Source organism: Micrasema longulum, unplaced genomic scaffold, assembly GCF_059751315.1.
Source record: "Micrasema longulum isolate JH-2025_06_02 unplaced genomic scaffold, ASM5975131v1 h1tg000579l, whole genome shotgun sequence".
NCBI lineage: Eukaryota > Metazoa > Arthropoda > Insecta > Trichoptera > Brachycentridae > Micrasema > Micrasema longulum.
In genome coordinates, this window is record NW_028277775.1 from 258,418 (window position 1) to 275,222 (window position 16,805).

The 16,805-nt window shown below is 31.4% G+C and overlaps 1 protein-coding gene across 3 annotated transcripts in view; it reads right to left on the reverse strand.

Moving 5' to 3' along the window:
- Window positions 1-14,638, reverse strand: part of glob1 (globin 1) — a 36,710-nt gene extending 22,072 nt beyond the window's left edge. For 2 of the 3 annotated variants that reach the window (XM_088228352.1, XM_088228353.1), the window contains exon 1: window positions 14,345-14,624. The gene's annotated coding sequence lies outside the window, so the exon portion shown is untranslated. Of the gene's footprint in view, window positions 1-14,344 lie in introns of all 3 variants that reach the window. The other variant, XM_088228351.1, reaches the window with a different exon arrangement.
- Between the last annotated feature and the right edge of the window lie 2,167 nt (window positions 14,639-16,805).

Genomic DNA, 16,805 nt, shown 5'->3' on the forward strand with positions numbered 1-16,805 from the left:
CCCAGAAGGCGATCATGTAACTCAATTTACTTTTGACATAGGCTTCGTACATCATAATTTTTTCCTTTCTTGATATAAAATCTTTAATTTTGTAGAAGAGGCTATGTAGTGATGCCATTACTTTAGTGAGTCCGTCTATGTGTTTTGTCCATTTTAATTGTCTGTCCATTGTAAGTCCTAGGTAAGTCACATGTTCTAGTTCTTTAAGAGTTTCGTTGTTTATTTTTATGTTCATGTTATGGTTCTTCTTTTGTGTTTCGAAATGTATTATATTGCATTTATTGGCATTTAGTGTTAAGAAGTTTTTGTTTGTCCATTCTAATAGTTTTTGCACGTCATTGTTGATGGTTGTAGTGGTTTAAATCTAATTTCATAAGTTTTGAATACACTTTTTACGGTCGTTGCAGAAGTTCGTTATTTTGTAAAAATAAATATAATTTCGTTGAAAGTGGTTCTCCACATCCCTATAAAAATGAAAAGTTAGGATTTTTTTTTAAGTGAGAACTTTCTGACAAGGTGCTTTTTATTTGTTGAATTTAGTTGGCGCGCCAAATAAAATGTGACATCTCAAGAGTGTGTACAACTTACGAGTAATATGAGTGTTCAAATATTTGATTAGTAGTATTAAAGGATATTTGCGTCGCTTCGATATTTTAAATTATAATTAGAAAAAACGTGAGAAATCTCACAAAAAAAATTTATGATATGTCATCTCAATGCCTTAATGTACATTTCAATATTTTTTTTTTATAAAAAAAAATACATATCAGGCCTAAAAAGCTACTTTTTAAACTGTGTCTGTAAGTATCCACATCGCCACTCGTGTTCTATTTTGGACCGTCGGGCTTTACGTGTTAAGCAGACATATTTTTTTAATGTTTAAGATATAGAGAAAATACAATTTTAATTTATTTTAAAGCTCAAACATAATATTCAAACTAATGGATAAATCAATAATCGATGAGTCGGGTCGAGGTCCCGTGGCTAGTATCGCGGACTTTCAGTATTATATATATATTATTTTTATCGTCCCATTCTTCTTTGATTTTAAAATACAAAAAATAATTATAAAAGTTATTTTTTTAAAAACCGTCTACTTTTCCCACTGTTCAATTATTTAAAAATTTAAGGTTTTAGATATAAAATTGCTATATAAAAAGAATTGTTTGCTTCAAATACATAAAGATAAAATAAATAGTAACATTTCTAGGTCACAAAACGTAAATACGCGACCTAGAACAGGTGGTAATATCTTAATTCCTAAATTAAAAACAACTACTGCACAACATCATTATTCTTACAGAGGAATATTTTTCTTTAATGAAATGAACAAAGATAATAAAAAGTACAGTCAGGAATACAATATATTTAAGAGAGAAGTAAAAAATTACATCTATAATTCTTCTTTATGTAACACTAATTGAAAACATCGTGTATATATATATATTGTAATTTATTTATGTTGTTCTAAAAATATTATTGATTAAAATAAAATAATCTATTGTAAGACGTCACTCCTCATTATGTACACAGGAATTATTTATTTATTTTACGTAATGGGAAACGTTAATGTAAATATATGTATTTGATTAATGTAAAGTTGTATTTAGTTGTAATATTGTATTTTTATTTGTTATAAACAAAAAAAAAAGTACTTTCATATAATTTTGAATTCTCTATCCTGTTTTGTATAAATACATTGAACTCCTTATTGAAGATACCAGTCTCGAAGATGTCGCAAAAGCAATGAAACAGGACACTGGAGATTCCAAATGTGTGGATTAAAGTATCACTCGTCTTTTATTTCTATAATAAATTAGCTACTTTTTATAAAAACCATTATTATGAATTTTTTATGCATTTTCGAGAAACTTCGCGGTACAGGTAATAAATGCTCTTTTTTTACCGCGTGTAAGAAAAATTTTCATGTTTACAATTTCCTGTAGCACAGATCTACCTCATTGTACATTTAAATGATATATATTACATAAATACTTTGATAAGTGGGCTCAAAGATGAAGGATGAACAAGCACAATATTTGACTGTTATTTCAAAGACGTTCTTTTTAACGATGCACAATTTACAATGTAAGCTATTTATGTTTATTAGAATATAATAGCACCAATGATACGTTAAAATTTGTCGTGCCAAATAAATGTTTATTGCCAGAAGCGAATAAAGAAGTACATACGTTTTAGTACCAACCGTCACATAATTATATTGTACTTCAGTGCCGCGACTGTAAACGCCATATTCGTCGGTACATATAGAGACTGTATAAAGTACAGTGGGTTTCCAAATTAATAAAGACTCTACCAATATTTTGTGATTTTAATGTTTATACTGTCTCTAGTTCCAAATAACTTTAATTTAATGTGAATTCCTTGGTTTTTTTTGCTGCTGGTATCATCACCGACACTTTTACTTTTACGATATTTTTATGAAAATGAGCGGTTGAACGGGTTTTAACAGTTCAGCTATATCAAAACGTAATAATTATTAATTACCTACCATTTTTATTAGGTTTTTGGTGCATATCTTATTTTTATTAATAGTTTTGCCGTATTGACTCCAGTTATGTGTTTTTTCAGTATGGTCAGATCTTCCACTTCCCCAAGTAAATTTTTGGAAGTGAAGACAATATAATTCAATACTTAACATTTCCAAAGGGGAAAAAACAGCAATTACAGGAGTTTCAAAGTCTAAAATTAACAGGTTAAAAAAAATCTATCGAAACCTGCCCATTGAAGTTGATCGTGTTGGAAAATGTGGCAGAAAATGAGTAACTACACCTCGTACTGACTGCAAAATCAGAGACTTATGTCTTCAAATCCCCAAAAAAATGTGACTCGTCTAACTTTTATCATCAATGAAGAAGGTATCAATGTCCCCCAAAGGATAGTCTAGAGGAAATCGGCTGAGGAGAATCACATTGGTCATCGGCCAGCTAAAAAACCTAGTCTCACGGTAGCTACAAATAAAAAACAGTTGTATTGGAGCAAAGTACACCAATACATGACATTTGTGGACATATAGGGTATTTATCATTTTTGTGGTTTTGATGCTTTTAAAAAACTAAAATCCTGTGATAACTATATTTTTTTGGGCATGCTTCTCTGAGGAGTCTATTTAGAAAATTTAAGTGAACAAATCATCGCTCATTTGGCAACGCCCAGGAAAGAAATTCCATCCCGACTGTCTTGTAAAGACGATCAAACATCCTACTAGCATCATTATGTGGTTAGTTCAAGGGGATGGGGCGTCTTCATTTCGTGCAAGAGACTATACGGCAGGATCAGTCCAGACAAGGACTGGAAAATCGGTTACTCCCTATAGTCAAATAATGATTTCCTGGTGGCCAAGAGTACATATTTATGCACGATTCCACACATTGTTATAAAGCCAGGATTATCATTGCATTCCTGGCTGAAAAAAATTAGAAGGTTTTATCTTGGCCGGGGAATTCTTCCGACATAAATCCCATTAAAAATCTGTGGGAGTTAAAGAAGAGGGAGATTGCCAAGGAGGTGACCATAACCAATTGCCAGCTCATCGAAATCCTCATCCAAGTGTGGCCTTACTATTCTGAGTTATATATGAATGTAAAACAGCGCATTAAGAGTATCCCACGAATTGTACAATCTATAATTGTGGCTAAAAGCTATATAACAAAATATTAACATTCAATACGATAATGTTGAAATATAATGTTTTTTTAATCCATATTGGTCGGAGGGAGTCAGAGAAATTGTTGTCCGATGTAGAAGGACGTAAGCTGGTTTCTTGTTTTACTAGTAATGACTTAGGACTTCGGATATAGAGATATTAGTATTATTTATGTTTTCTCTGAATATTTATTTTTTACTTTTAAGAGTGAAAAAGCACACATGATAAAACTGTAATTACTTTTTAATATTATTATAAAATATGTAATTTACTGCCTTAGAACGGGGTACCTATCCCTAGTGAGGCAGTTTCGAAAACAGCAAAAATAAAAAAATATATATGTTTACTTTTACCACTTAATTAATTTGTTGTATGAATAATAACTTGTAAATTGCTGTAATAAATATGTAAAAAAAAAAAAAAAACTAAAGAAATAAACTCGAATTCAGAACAAAAATTTATCCATAAATTTTTCCAATAAAATGTAAGTAAAATTTAATTACACTGCCTAAAATCAATAAACTTCTTTATTTTATAATTACCTAAGTGACAAAAACTAATTTTTCATAGGTGTCCCTATTAATTTTGTTACCCACTGTAACATCGGTATTTATTTGTTTAAAATTAAAAAATAAATAATTAACATTAAATAAAGGCAACCTGTAATTAAATATGTGTATAAAAAAAAAAAAATATTCCATTTTTGTACACAAAACTTAATTTTAAATTGTAGATAAAATTAAAGATAAATTTTAACTTCCCATTTGAAAACGGACAGTATGGGGTTAGAAAAAAAAGGACTGATGTAATATGAATTCTGTCAAAACATGATAGTTTAAATGAAAAACCGACACTATAAAAATGTTGCTCAATTTATGGACGAAAATAAATATGACATGCCGAAATGTAACCATATGACAAATTGACGTCAACGAATGTACACAGTTAAACAACGCTTATATAAAAAAAAAACATCACGTTCCTTTCCGTACTATATGATTTGAGGGCACTACATTGGTATACCAAATGCAGTGTATATTGATCATCTGTTACATGAAGGCAAGGTGATTAGTCTTATGCTTCAGAGCCCAGTCCGATGACAATAAAACACATCAGTGTAAAACCAATTAAAAAAATAAATATTTCACGCCAACCTTCTCAAGAATCGACCCGTGGCCTCAAGCATGGTTGGCAAACGCCGCAATCGCTAACCTACGAGGAGAACTTATCTCCACTCGATTTTCTTTTTCAGGATTTTTGCCTGAGAGCAGCCATCCAGTCAAAAACATTTGTTCGTGATTTTGATCACACGCAGAATTGGATTGCCTAAACACAGTACAAATGAAGAAAAAAAGTAGGATCTCGGGGCTGACAGTGACTCAGGTGGATACATTGGATCAAGTATCTTGCACGTAAAAGTATAAAAACTAAAATTCAATCTTGCTCACAGTAAGAAGGTCTCATAGAGCAAACATATCACCACTAGCCGTTTGGTACAGGTGGTGCGTCCATTTTGTTTTTTTTGTCTTTAAACTAAATTTAAAAGGTAAGTGTTTTTGGCATGTAACATTTCCTATTTTACTAGTAAAATATGTGTATTCTGGTTACATATAAGCGTATTGTACACTATTGTGAAAAATTGAGTGATTTGTGTTTGTTTGACTAGAAAATCAACATGGCCGCATAGGGTACCGTAAATCAAAAATCGTAGTAGGGGAAGGTGAGGCGGGGCGTGTTGTGACTAAATCACAAAAAGTGTATAGTAAAGAAAAAAAGAAAACCCTTTAATAAAATCAAGGTTTAATTTTAACGAAAAAAAATAAATTGTTCTTTACCCATACTATTTTGGTATTATTACCCTCGTCATCCGATGGACGAAGCGATAAAATAAACTTTTACAACATATGGAAATTATTACACTGTCTACCTTTGTGAAAAGAGTGAAGCAAGTTGTGACAAGCAATATAATTATATTTATGTATTTAAAAAATGATTTTGATAAAGTAAGAACAAATTATTGTAAATATTAGTGGTTAAAGGTAAAATGTGATTCTCGATCATTGAATAAACTAAAAAAGGTTTTTTTTTTCGGTGAAAACAATTCTTATTTCCAATTAAAATCACTCTGCGCCAGTCAAACAAAAGTCATAAATAAAATCTAGTATGTATTCATCCACTCCAGCACATAGCTCATGACACATTCTATGGCATTTTATGCACCTACCTACCTTTTACCGGAAATATAATTTTGGAATAGAAGTTTCTACAATTGCTCGTCTTCGTTTGCGTTGCTGTCATCAGTTTCCATAAGATGTGGTTTCTTCAGTCCTGCTGAATGATGACACCAAAATTCGTTTCTTTACCCCATAAATAAGGATTCAACAAATTGCCAAAAGCGACAGGAATATTTTAATTAATTGTGTTTTGGTTAAGTAATATTTAAAGATCAAAAGCGCTGAGAGGAATTATTATAAATATTTTTTTAATTTATTCAAATCTAGAGTCATATACAAAATGATGCAGATATAATATAATATAAATTATATAATCTATCAAAAGCATTTGTGCACGATTTGTCACTTCCGATGGAAAGTCTTATATATCCCCATTGAACGCGTAAATACCACTGGCACTAAATCTGGCCATTTTATTTTGTGATGTGATAGCAAGTGGGAGAGCTTGTTCAATAATATCAAGTGGATCATAAATTGAACGTAGTTATGCAGAAAGCAGCCAGTCCACAATATCGGAAAAATGAGATATTGATATTATCGGGTGCAGTAAGGTCGATTCTATGTTCTGCTAAAAACAGCCAGACCACTTTCATTAAAAAAAGTGTATTAATCTCCTCTGGAAAAAGTTGTCGATCACAAAAATGGCATTCCTCAATTTGCAGAAAACACCCACAAAACTAGAAAATCGTATGGTACTTTAAAAATCTTTTAAACTGGTCAAATACACAATAAGATTTTTGTTTGTAATATACAAAAAAACTTAGGTATTCATTGTTTATCGTTTGTTAAAGTCAAAAACATTCAAACTATTCTGTAGATTTTATAATTCACTCTTTTCACAAAATGGCTATTGTCTCAGTTTCACTTTTCTATGGCTGGCTGCTTTCTGTATAACTACGTTCACATGTCATGTTATATAGTGGATACCCTTTCATTTATCCACCTACACTGTTTTCAAAGTTACGTTTAAAAGGTCCTTAGATCAACCTGTCGGGGGACTGGAGCTTGAGTCTCGTATGAGGTGTGAATGATAATAAATGAACCCCGTAATTTTTGTAGTAATTTGACACTACTTTTGACGAGTAGGAAAAATGGTTGTTCAGAAAAAGTGAAATTCCCTTTTTTAGTAAATATCGCACATATTTTACGAAGTGCTAAATGAAAAAAGATATACTCTGTGAGCCAACCAATTTATAGAGAAGTTCTGATACATTCCTTTTTTAAGTTATCTCAGTGGGGCTAGTTGTGATTGGCACAACTAACCCACCTTTGTGTCACAACTTGCTCCTTACAATACCGTTGTACCATTTTCAATTAAAATGGCCATGCAAGTGATTTATCTGAAGAAAGTATTTCATTTATTGCTTATAATGCAGGCAAAAGAGATAAAATATAAAATATCTCACCTCATTCTTACAAGATAGAAAAAACAAATCGAATAAAAGCAGAACAAGTTAGTTTAACACCTCAAAATCACACTTTATCATCTAATTTTACCAAAATTCATCGCACGATACCGTTATTTTGATAGTAACTGAAGGCACAAGGTTCACACTAAATCAAACCATGCGGGTGGTGCTAGGTCAATTAGCTTGAATTTTAAATACGTTGTCATGACCTGCCCCCGTCACAATACTCCCTACCTTCCCCTACACAGTGAATCGTGATCCACTGTGTACCTAAGATATTAGATACATTTTTTATGCTTCCCACATATTTACTGAAGTCTAAATACATATTTATTTACCGTGCCGTAGAATGAACCACTGTTGATTTATTTGTGATCCACTGTATCCGACCTCTAGGTTGTACTCTAGTACACAGTAGATCATTTCTAATTGTTTTATTAAAACAATTGTAACTCTTTATATCATAAGTAAATCTGTAAAAATACAATGCAGTCCAAAAATACTAAAATAGTAAGCTACGGCGACACCGAATTTTAGCTTCTGTGTATTTTGTATTAGATTTGAAGTAACACTTATACAAGATTCAGATAATGCATGAGTTAAAGCCTAATGATTTAAATTTACGCAATTTGCATGCCGAAATAATGTTAGATCGCTTCCGTAACTTCGACAACATCTTGTTTTCCGACGAAGCCCATTTCCATCTCAACGGACACGTGAACAAACAGAACTGCAGATACTGGAGCAGCGAAAATTAAAAAAAATAAACATCAAAGACCCCTTCATTTGCATAAGGTATGGGTAGAAATTCGAGCAAAAGGAATCATTAGACCCTATTTTTTTGTAGATACGCGGCCGTACGGTCACTGTTAACTCTACCGAGTATCTGAGAATGTTACGAGAGTTTCGGTCATCACGATAGCTTCTGTTTTTTGAGTTTCTGTTATCACCGTAGCTTCAGAAATTTGCTGGGTGCAATCAAAATACGTGGTTCCAGCAAGATAGCCACTTGCCAACCCTCTAATGAGTCCCTGCCTGTCGTTAAAGAGAAGACGTTCCCTGAAAAGCTGATTTCTCTGTGAGGTGAAATCCCGTGGCCACCCAGGAGTCCTGATTTGACGACAGTAGATTTATTTTTATGATGATATCTAAGACATTATGTCAACACGCATAAGCCAAGGACACTGCTTGAATTATAAGCCATGATTAGAGAAGAGATGTCAGCAATCTCACAGTCTTTATATCGAAGAGTATTCGAAAATTTTCGTGCTCGATTGGACGAATGCATATGTTGTGATGGTGGAAATTTAAATGATATTGTTTTTAATAAATTAATTCCTGTCTATTAACTTACTTTTTTTCATTGGCCGCGTCCCTAATACGTCACGATTCATGTTTATAAGTTCGTGGCCATATAAATTTGTGTATAACAATAACGCAAATCTTGACGTCACAACAACCAAGGCCAAACACGTCGCGTTTTTCTACGAACGAATTTTTATTGAATTTCTTTCTTATTTTTTGGTATGAAAACATTTCTCCACTATATATAGATTTTGAAAACACAATTGATTATTCTAAATCCATTTCATATATTTTTATCGGTACTCGCAGTATGGGATATTTCCCTATTATATAAATGACAAAAAGGATATTATTAATTATGAACATTTACGTCAACACTTTAATATTGTTATTAACATTAATCGAAACGTCTATTTCGCTTGGGTCACATAATTTATAAGAACTGAGAACATGTTTTGCAGTTGGTAAAAAAAAAATAACGTCAACACTTCAATTTGGTTATGGATATTAATTAAAACGTCTATTTCGCTTGAATAATATGTGTATGAAAAAGACTGCGAACAACTTTTGATGTTGGTCAAATGAATAAAAAACAGGATGATTAATAATATTAATGGCAAAAAAAGTTTTGTGATTTATGTAAAAAAATAGTGTCAACACTTCAATCGGATATTGATGTTTATTTAAGGCAAATGAAAAATAAATTTAAATGTAAGAAATCGTATAGTTGCAGTTTCCTACTTTAAAATATGTATGATGGAAAAATAATGAACAAAAACATAAATATTTAAGGAAGTATAAAGCACAATCTTGTTAATTGAATTGAAATTGGTCATTTTTAAAACATTTTTTTTTATTTATTGCAAATACATTTTTCAAAGCTATATTTCAATCGGTGACGTTTTCTTAAAATAAAAAAAAATATGTTTGCAGACTGAAAAACAAAAAAAAAGGTATTCCGTCAACTACTAAATTTCCACAAACACATTTGAGTAAACGCATTATGACGTCATGTATTTAAAAAAAATATATGTAATTAATATTTAAAGACAATATTTTGAGTTTGTCCAAATTTTCACAAACATCAACAGATGAAAGAATTAAAGGAATATAGATGTTCAAATATGGGCAGAATGGTGAATGTTACACAGTGCCTAAAGTGGCCACTTAAACCAGCCATTGACAGGTCATAAGCCCTGTAGATGCCTAGACTTCTATATTACCTTCTCTTAAATGTTCTTCATCTCTGTTGTAATATGTTAATATTTAAAGCATTAACTTCGCGGTCAAACATTTTACTTTTCCACAATAACAACTCTGAATTTACAAATCACCTAATCTACTTTAACCATGATTTTATTAAAGTTAAAGGAATTAAAATCTTACACAAAAATAATAAAGGATTAAAAGTAAATAATATGGAAATATTTTACATTCGGCAGGCTTTAAAAAAAATGTCCCTATCAATAATTAAACAACCTTTCAATTTAGCCCATTATACGATATTCCATTGTAATGTAGACTAAGAAATAATGAAATGCTTTTCCTCGGTCACTACAGGACCAATTATGGTGCACAGTCGCCTTTGCCCAGAATGATCAGGCGGGTGAACGATCATCAAGATCTTGATTATTATGGTGTAAGGATGTCTTTCTTTACAAATCAGCTAAAGAATCTGTATAGTTAGCCTATGCTTTTTACTTAATCTAAAAAATCTATCATCTGTCTTTGCTGCTTATTTCTGTTCCTTATATTTTTTTATTCCTTTGTAAAAATTTCTTTTAATTGTAATGTTTATAATGGACTTTGTCCGTAAATAAATAAATAAATAAATAAATAAATAATAAATAATGGTCACCCTATACCGTGTAAACTCATTTGCCTTCCTTCCTCCCCTCTTACATTTTTCAACTATTTCTCCCACAACATCAAACATTTTCATACATTTTTAGCCATGTTAGTGTTACTTACTAAAGGCATGTGGTTTCAAATCAGCAAGTCGATTTTATATTTTTGTGCAACAACTATGGTGGAGGTGTAGGTATAGTGAGATTTTCGTGTTAGTTTGATTGGTGTCCTGACAATGAGACGGGTGTGTCTCGAAACCGGTAGATATAGAAAAGGCAATAAGTGTTTTCATACAAATATTTCATAAGATTGAGTTAAAAATAAATTACTAAAAAATACACCATGAGTTCTAATTGATATAAGTGATTAGCTGCACCTAATTATAATTATTCTTAAATAATATTACCTTCTTATAACGTAAAAAATTATTAATAAAATTTTTCAAACACGCGTTTGTCAAATATTAATGTAAAAAATAAATTGATGGTGCTTGTCACAAAACGAAACAATACTGACCAAAATGGACACCAAGTCGTTGGAACAATAAGCATCATCCCTCTGTAACTACACATGTGCATCTACTATCTTCCAGGAATTATCAAGCTGCCATTAGGCCACATGGCGGCAGTATGTACCTACAATCTATAAAAGCTACTCTTTGGACACCTATTTCCATTTTGTTAACCATAACGTTGAAACAGTGCTTTATTTATTAAGTTTTTACTGCTTAATAATTCTTAGCTTGAACACTTGACAAATTTACTGCTGGGCTCTATGTTTATGTTTATTTTTTGTAAATTTATCGATATCATTTTAAGTTGCCAGAATTTCACTCGTCCATGCGTTTTGTAGATGCACAGCGATTGGTAATCTAGCTTACATATGTAAATGTTTTTAATTATAAAATACCTAAATTACGTAAATGGGGTCTAGAATCTCAACTGTTCACGCGCTTAGTAGCTGCAAGACGTGTTTTAATCTTACTCTAACTAATTTTTAAATTTTCACGAATACACTGAACTTCATTGTCATTTTGAAAAAGTGTAAATGAGGGCTAGATTTCTTACTGACCATGCGCTCTTTAGCTGCAAGACGTGCTGTATTAAGCTCATTTCTGTTATAATTGGAATAGATCTCAATTGGAAACGAGGAACTAAAATCCTAATCGTCCACGCGCTCTGTAGCTGCAAGACGTGCTGGGATATTTATTTATTGTACAGCGCCCTTGAGGTGCTTTGCTAAAAAATTGCGCTAAATTATCCAACTATAATAGTTATAAACCATACAGTAAGATAAAATACACTTAAAATTTAAGTCTTCCCGTGGTCTTTTTGTACGATTTATGACATATTTTTGTAATGTGAAAAAAATTGTAGTTTAATTTGAAACTAAGAAATATACAGTTACATACATAGGTATAAAGTAAGTACACATGAAATTATCTGCTTTACTTTTATTTATTGGAATAATAAAAAGGATTTTCGACATTCGTTACATAGAAAACATAATTTAGTGCATTGATGTATAATATTCTGGTTGATAATCGTATGATATAGTAAATAAATCCTACTGCTACTAGATAACACGTAAATAAACCAATGGATGAATTCTTTTATTTTACTGTTTAAAATTAATTAAAAATTTATCGAGGTACGAATCTCGCTCAACCCAACCACAACGTGTATTCTATTTTCTAACATGGTTATTTACGATATGCTGTAAATTATAATACAGAAAAACAGAAAATAAATAAAATAAAACATTGGTGAAAATTTTACATTGAATTTATATTTATACTACACGAACAATTTTGCTATCAATATTATTGTTTTGATAGTTCGTACTCCACAAAATAACGTTTATTTATATTAATAAGTCGTATTTTGAAATACAGTATGGAGACTATTTAATTATACATTATATTTATTTCTAAATTCACATTTAATAAGAATTTGAAGGCACTTGTTTATTTATGAATCAATCAATTAGATCTAAGAAGAACTAAGCCGCATAATATTTTTCAGTCTACACTCACTTAGAAGGTTGCAAAAATTCTTACCCATTAGTACTAAATGCACTCTTGTACAAGCATTACTACTACCCATTCTAGATTACGCTGATGTTTCCATGACCGATTTAAGCTGTGAGCAACTCGATAAACTTGAACGACTTCAGAATACATGCATAAGGTACATTTTTGGTCTTAGAAAATATGACCACATTTCTGATTATCGTAGGCAACTGAAATGGCTCAAAATTAGACAGCGGAGATACTACCACTCCCTCTCACTTCTGTTCAATTTACTTTATAGTCCTAACGCTCCTATATACCTGCGTGAAAAATTTCAACGCTTATCAGTTCATGGTTTACCTCTTCGTTTTAATTCTCAAGGCACTCTCTTAATACCCATCCACAATTCCTCTTTCTTCTCTAACTCATATAGTGTCCATGCGACTCGACTGTGGAATCATCTCCCACCCACCATCAAAGATGTTACTACATTATCTCTGTTTAAAGCACGTCTGAAAAAACATCTCCTTTGTCTTCCTTAATCTCTCCTCATTTCCCTTTTCCTCTTTCCCCTTTTTTCCTGTTTCCCATTGAGTAATAGTTTTGATTTAAGGTAATTTATCACATTTATTTCTATATTTATATATCTTTAGCTTTTTAATCTTTTTTTCTATTGAATATGTTCTGTAACTTGAATTATAAAAATAAAACTTTTATTTTATTGGTTGGTTGGATGAAATTGCCATTTGGCAATAAATGTACAAATGCCCGCCAATGTACAAATAACATTATGTAAGTTATATATAATATAATAAGGTTTTTATGAACAAACTATTTTTATTACAGTTATTTTTAAATATTTGAAGGGTTCTTCTGATTTAAGTAACATATTACCAAATAAATATTGTTGTGATATTTCATTTCTGATCTGTTGTCTATAAAACTAAACATATTTATTTATAAAATTGGTAATATCATTATATTGTTTACGTAAATATTTCAGGTACACAGGTTATCATGATCGATATTGAAAAAAAATTATAAGTGAGATAATTTTTGTTTACGAGACATTAATGAAGCAAGTATACGAGATAGAAATTATCAAGAGAAAAAAATATAAATTCACGGGAACAGATAACAATATTTACATAAAATATGAAAATTCATACGCTTTGTTATTTAAAAACATTTTACATTATGTAATAATTCGAGTGTTAATACACGTACACATACAATGACGTAATCGTCATATTTACTTTACTAAGATTTGGAAAATGATAATACATATTATAATTTCTCATTGCATTTCCTAAAAAAAAGTTAAGGCTGTCATTTCGTGAACAGGCGAATTCACGAAAATTCTTGATGCACCGAGCTGTACATATGCATGCAAATAATAACATAAAAAACAAACTTTTATTAAAATAAACAGAAGAACGGAAGATCGTTATCAGGAAGGTGATAAAAAAAATAGTTTTTAATTTAAATTTAATTGGGCATATAATTTTGCTGGACATGTTTGAGTGTGTCTTTAATGCAATCCCAATTTGCTGCATTATTTCAAAACCAATATAATCTGGCTCTATTAAATCCGCAAAATTTGAGTTTTACTGTATTATGAGTTTAAAAATATGTGTGTATTAAATAAGATAGTTCTTAAAACGTGTAATGTAATGTATATTAACACATAAAGTGTGCTGATAACTAAATTTAAGTTAATATTAGAACATTCATAATTTATTGATGTACAAGTTTATGATTATATAAATAAATAAATTATAACTTAACTCATGTTTTATAGAATGTCGCTCCTTTCACAGTAAAATAAAAATATAATGAAATTTAAAAGTTATCAGAGACATCAATTTACCTTAAGTGCTAGTTTTCCGGTGTTTGAGTTTTCCCCTAAATTTGAGATTGACAGCAGAATTGTATACCACAGATTTTCCGTTAATTATTCAGTAAGATTTTTATCAAAATTTGACAAATTTCACTACTTATAATTCAGAGCTGTAGTTTATCACATTAGATCGCGCCCAGAAAACGTATTTGTAAATCAAAGATTTAGTTTCTCGAGTCGATTTTCGATTGCCCAACACCGCCACCCGTATCACGATCACCGTACTCCAGACGTCCTAACAGCTCGGCGTCTGCCGATTTAATGAGCGAGATTAATTGTCGGACGTGTAGGCAAAGCTTAATACGGTACACGTCCGTAAAAGGGCAGAACGCCTTAAGCAGATTTTACGATTTTTCTCCGAAAATGAACAAATTGTTTTCCAGTGAGTTTTCTAGGACAGACTATGCAACAGGTAGCCACTATATTTTTACTTTTCAGTTTATGATAAGCAGCTACGAAAAAACAGAAAGATCCGAAGTTCCGCTTGCTCCGCACAGAAGTACAGTAAACGCTGAGTCCTGAAATTAGTGTCGCGGGCCCGATCCCGTTTAGATTTTTTTTTATAAATAAAGGGAACGTACGTACAAAACGACTTAATGTCATCATTTTTAAATAAATATTTAGTATAGTTTTAAAAATACATAAAAATAACATATAAGAAATCAACCACAAATATTTTTACCAGACAGTGCGGGTAAAACCTGTAGAAATTATAACGGACTCAGTATTGATGTAGACATTTTTAACTGCACGTTGCATTTGTACAGAAAATTTCTTCATGGGGTCGATTATTTGGGATAGTTGCTGAATGTACATCTTGAGTGGTTTATGCTATGTATATGTGCCGCATGTAATGTATATGTTTGTGTATGTTTTATATGTGCGTTCATGTGTGTGCGTGGATGGCTCGGAGTGTACATTCGGTATTTTTATTTATTTTAATTTATTACCTCCATGGAAAACGCAAATGTCAACAATTATTCTTTTCTCACTTAAAATTCTTATTTATTTTTTGTCAAATTTAATGTTTATATCTTTTTAATTTATAAAAACTTAATTGGTCTTTTTATGTTGAAAAATTGTTGTTTTTAGTACTTATTTTGTATGACTGTATGTTTTCTGAATAAAAAAAAAAAAAAAAAACGATGTATGAGTTATTTGTATAAAGAAATAAAATGTAGGAACTGACAAGTAGACATAGAGTTCAGAAATAAATAATATCTTTATTTACTTGGCATGCTAGCACAGAATGCATGAACCAAACGAAACACGTTCTGCGCTGTAAATAGCTCTTACCAGGCTTGGAGCGCAATAAATGGCCATTGTAATAAATGCCCGGACAATTTTCATCTTCCTCCTGCGTAAGATCCTCCACAATCTCCCTTCGTTTTTTAAGGGGATTTTTGGTTGTATTTTTTGCCTTTGCTTCCTCCATATACAGGTTGTTCATTAAACCATGTCACACCCGAAACCACGATGATCAGTATGAGCAAGAAGACATATTGGCACATTAAAATAGTTTTTTAGAACGAGTAAATTTTTTAAAAATAATACACATATGTATGAAATACAGACCAATTTTGTTATTTCGAACTCCGCTTTCCAGCTCGCAACGCCATAATCTTGAAGCTGAAATATATTTTAACAGACGTTCACATTGTCATTAAGAGTAGTTATCTTGCACCATTGTCCTTGGACTTCGAAGCATTGGTGATTGGACGCAATAAAGTAATTAACCAGAATTAATGATTAATCTTCCCATTTCCAAGATAATAAATTGCCATATTTCCAGAGTACCATAACAGCCTAGTAACATGACATGTACGGCTACAAACGGCGCCCCAAGCATAAAAAAATAAATTATCGCGATTCTAAGAATGAAGTTATACAATTTTTACTTTAAATTTAATTAACTCACAGTAAAAGGATTGTTGGAAGGTAATAATACTACGATTGACAATTTCAACATCAAGGGTTAGAAAGGCAACACAACTTCCCTTTTGATGGGAAAGAACGGCACAAAATATTTGTTCAGTTCATACCCAGAGAGATTGGGATTCTTTATGCGCATTTTCTCAAAGACGAGAATTCCGCAAATTTCAGCCATCATTTGACGCCACCCCTGAGAATCTCCCATTTCTCAAACTTTGAGCTAACAAACGAACTAAATAATCTGAAATTCGTACTGTTTTTAAGTAAGTGAGAATTTCAGACTGATCTAGTAATATCCGTCGTTTTTCTTTTTAGTGAACGCGCGTGAAAAGGACTGGATTTGAGTTGAAATTCTTGAGTAGTGCTAGCAGGTTACGCTTGTGTGGAGCACGTGTCACGCTGATGGCCCTTGGCGTAAGTACACGTGTACTGTGTGCGGTGTGTACCTACACTCTGTAGGAAGATTTGGAACTAAGTTAATGTAGTGCTTAAATGTTTT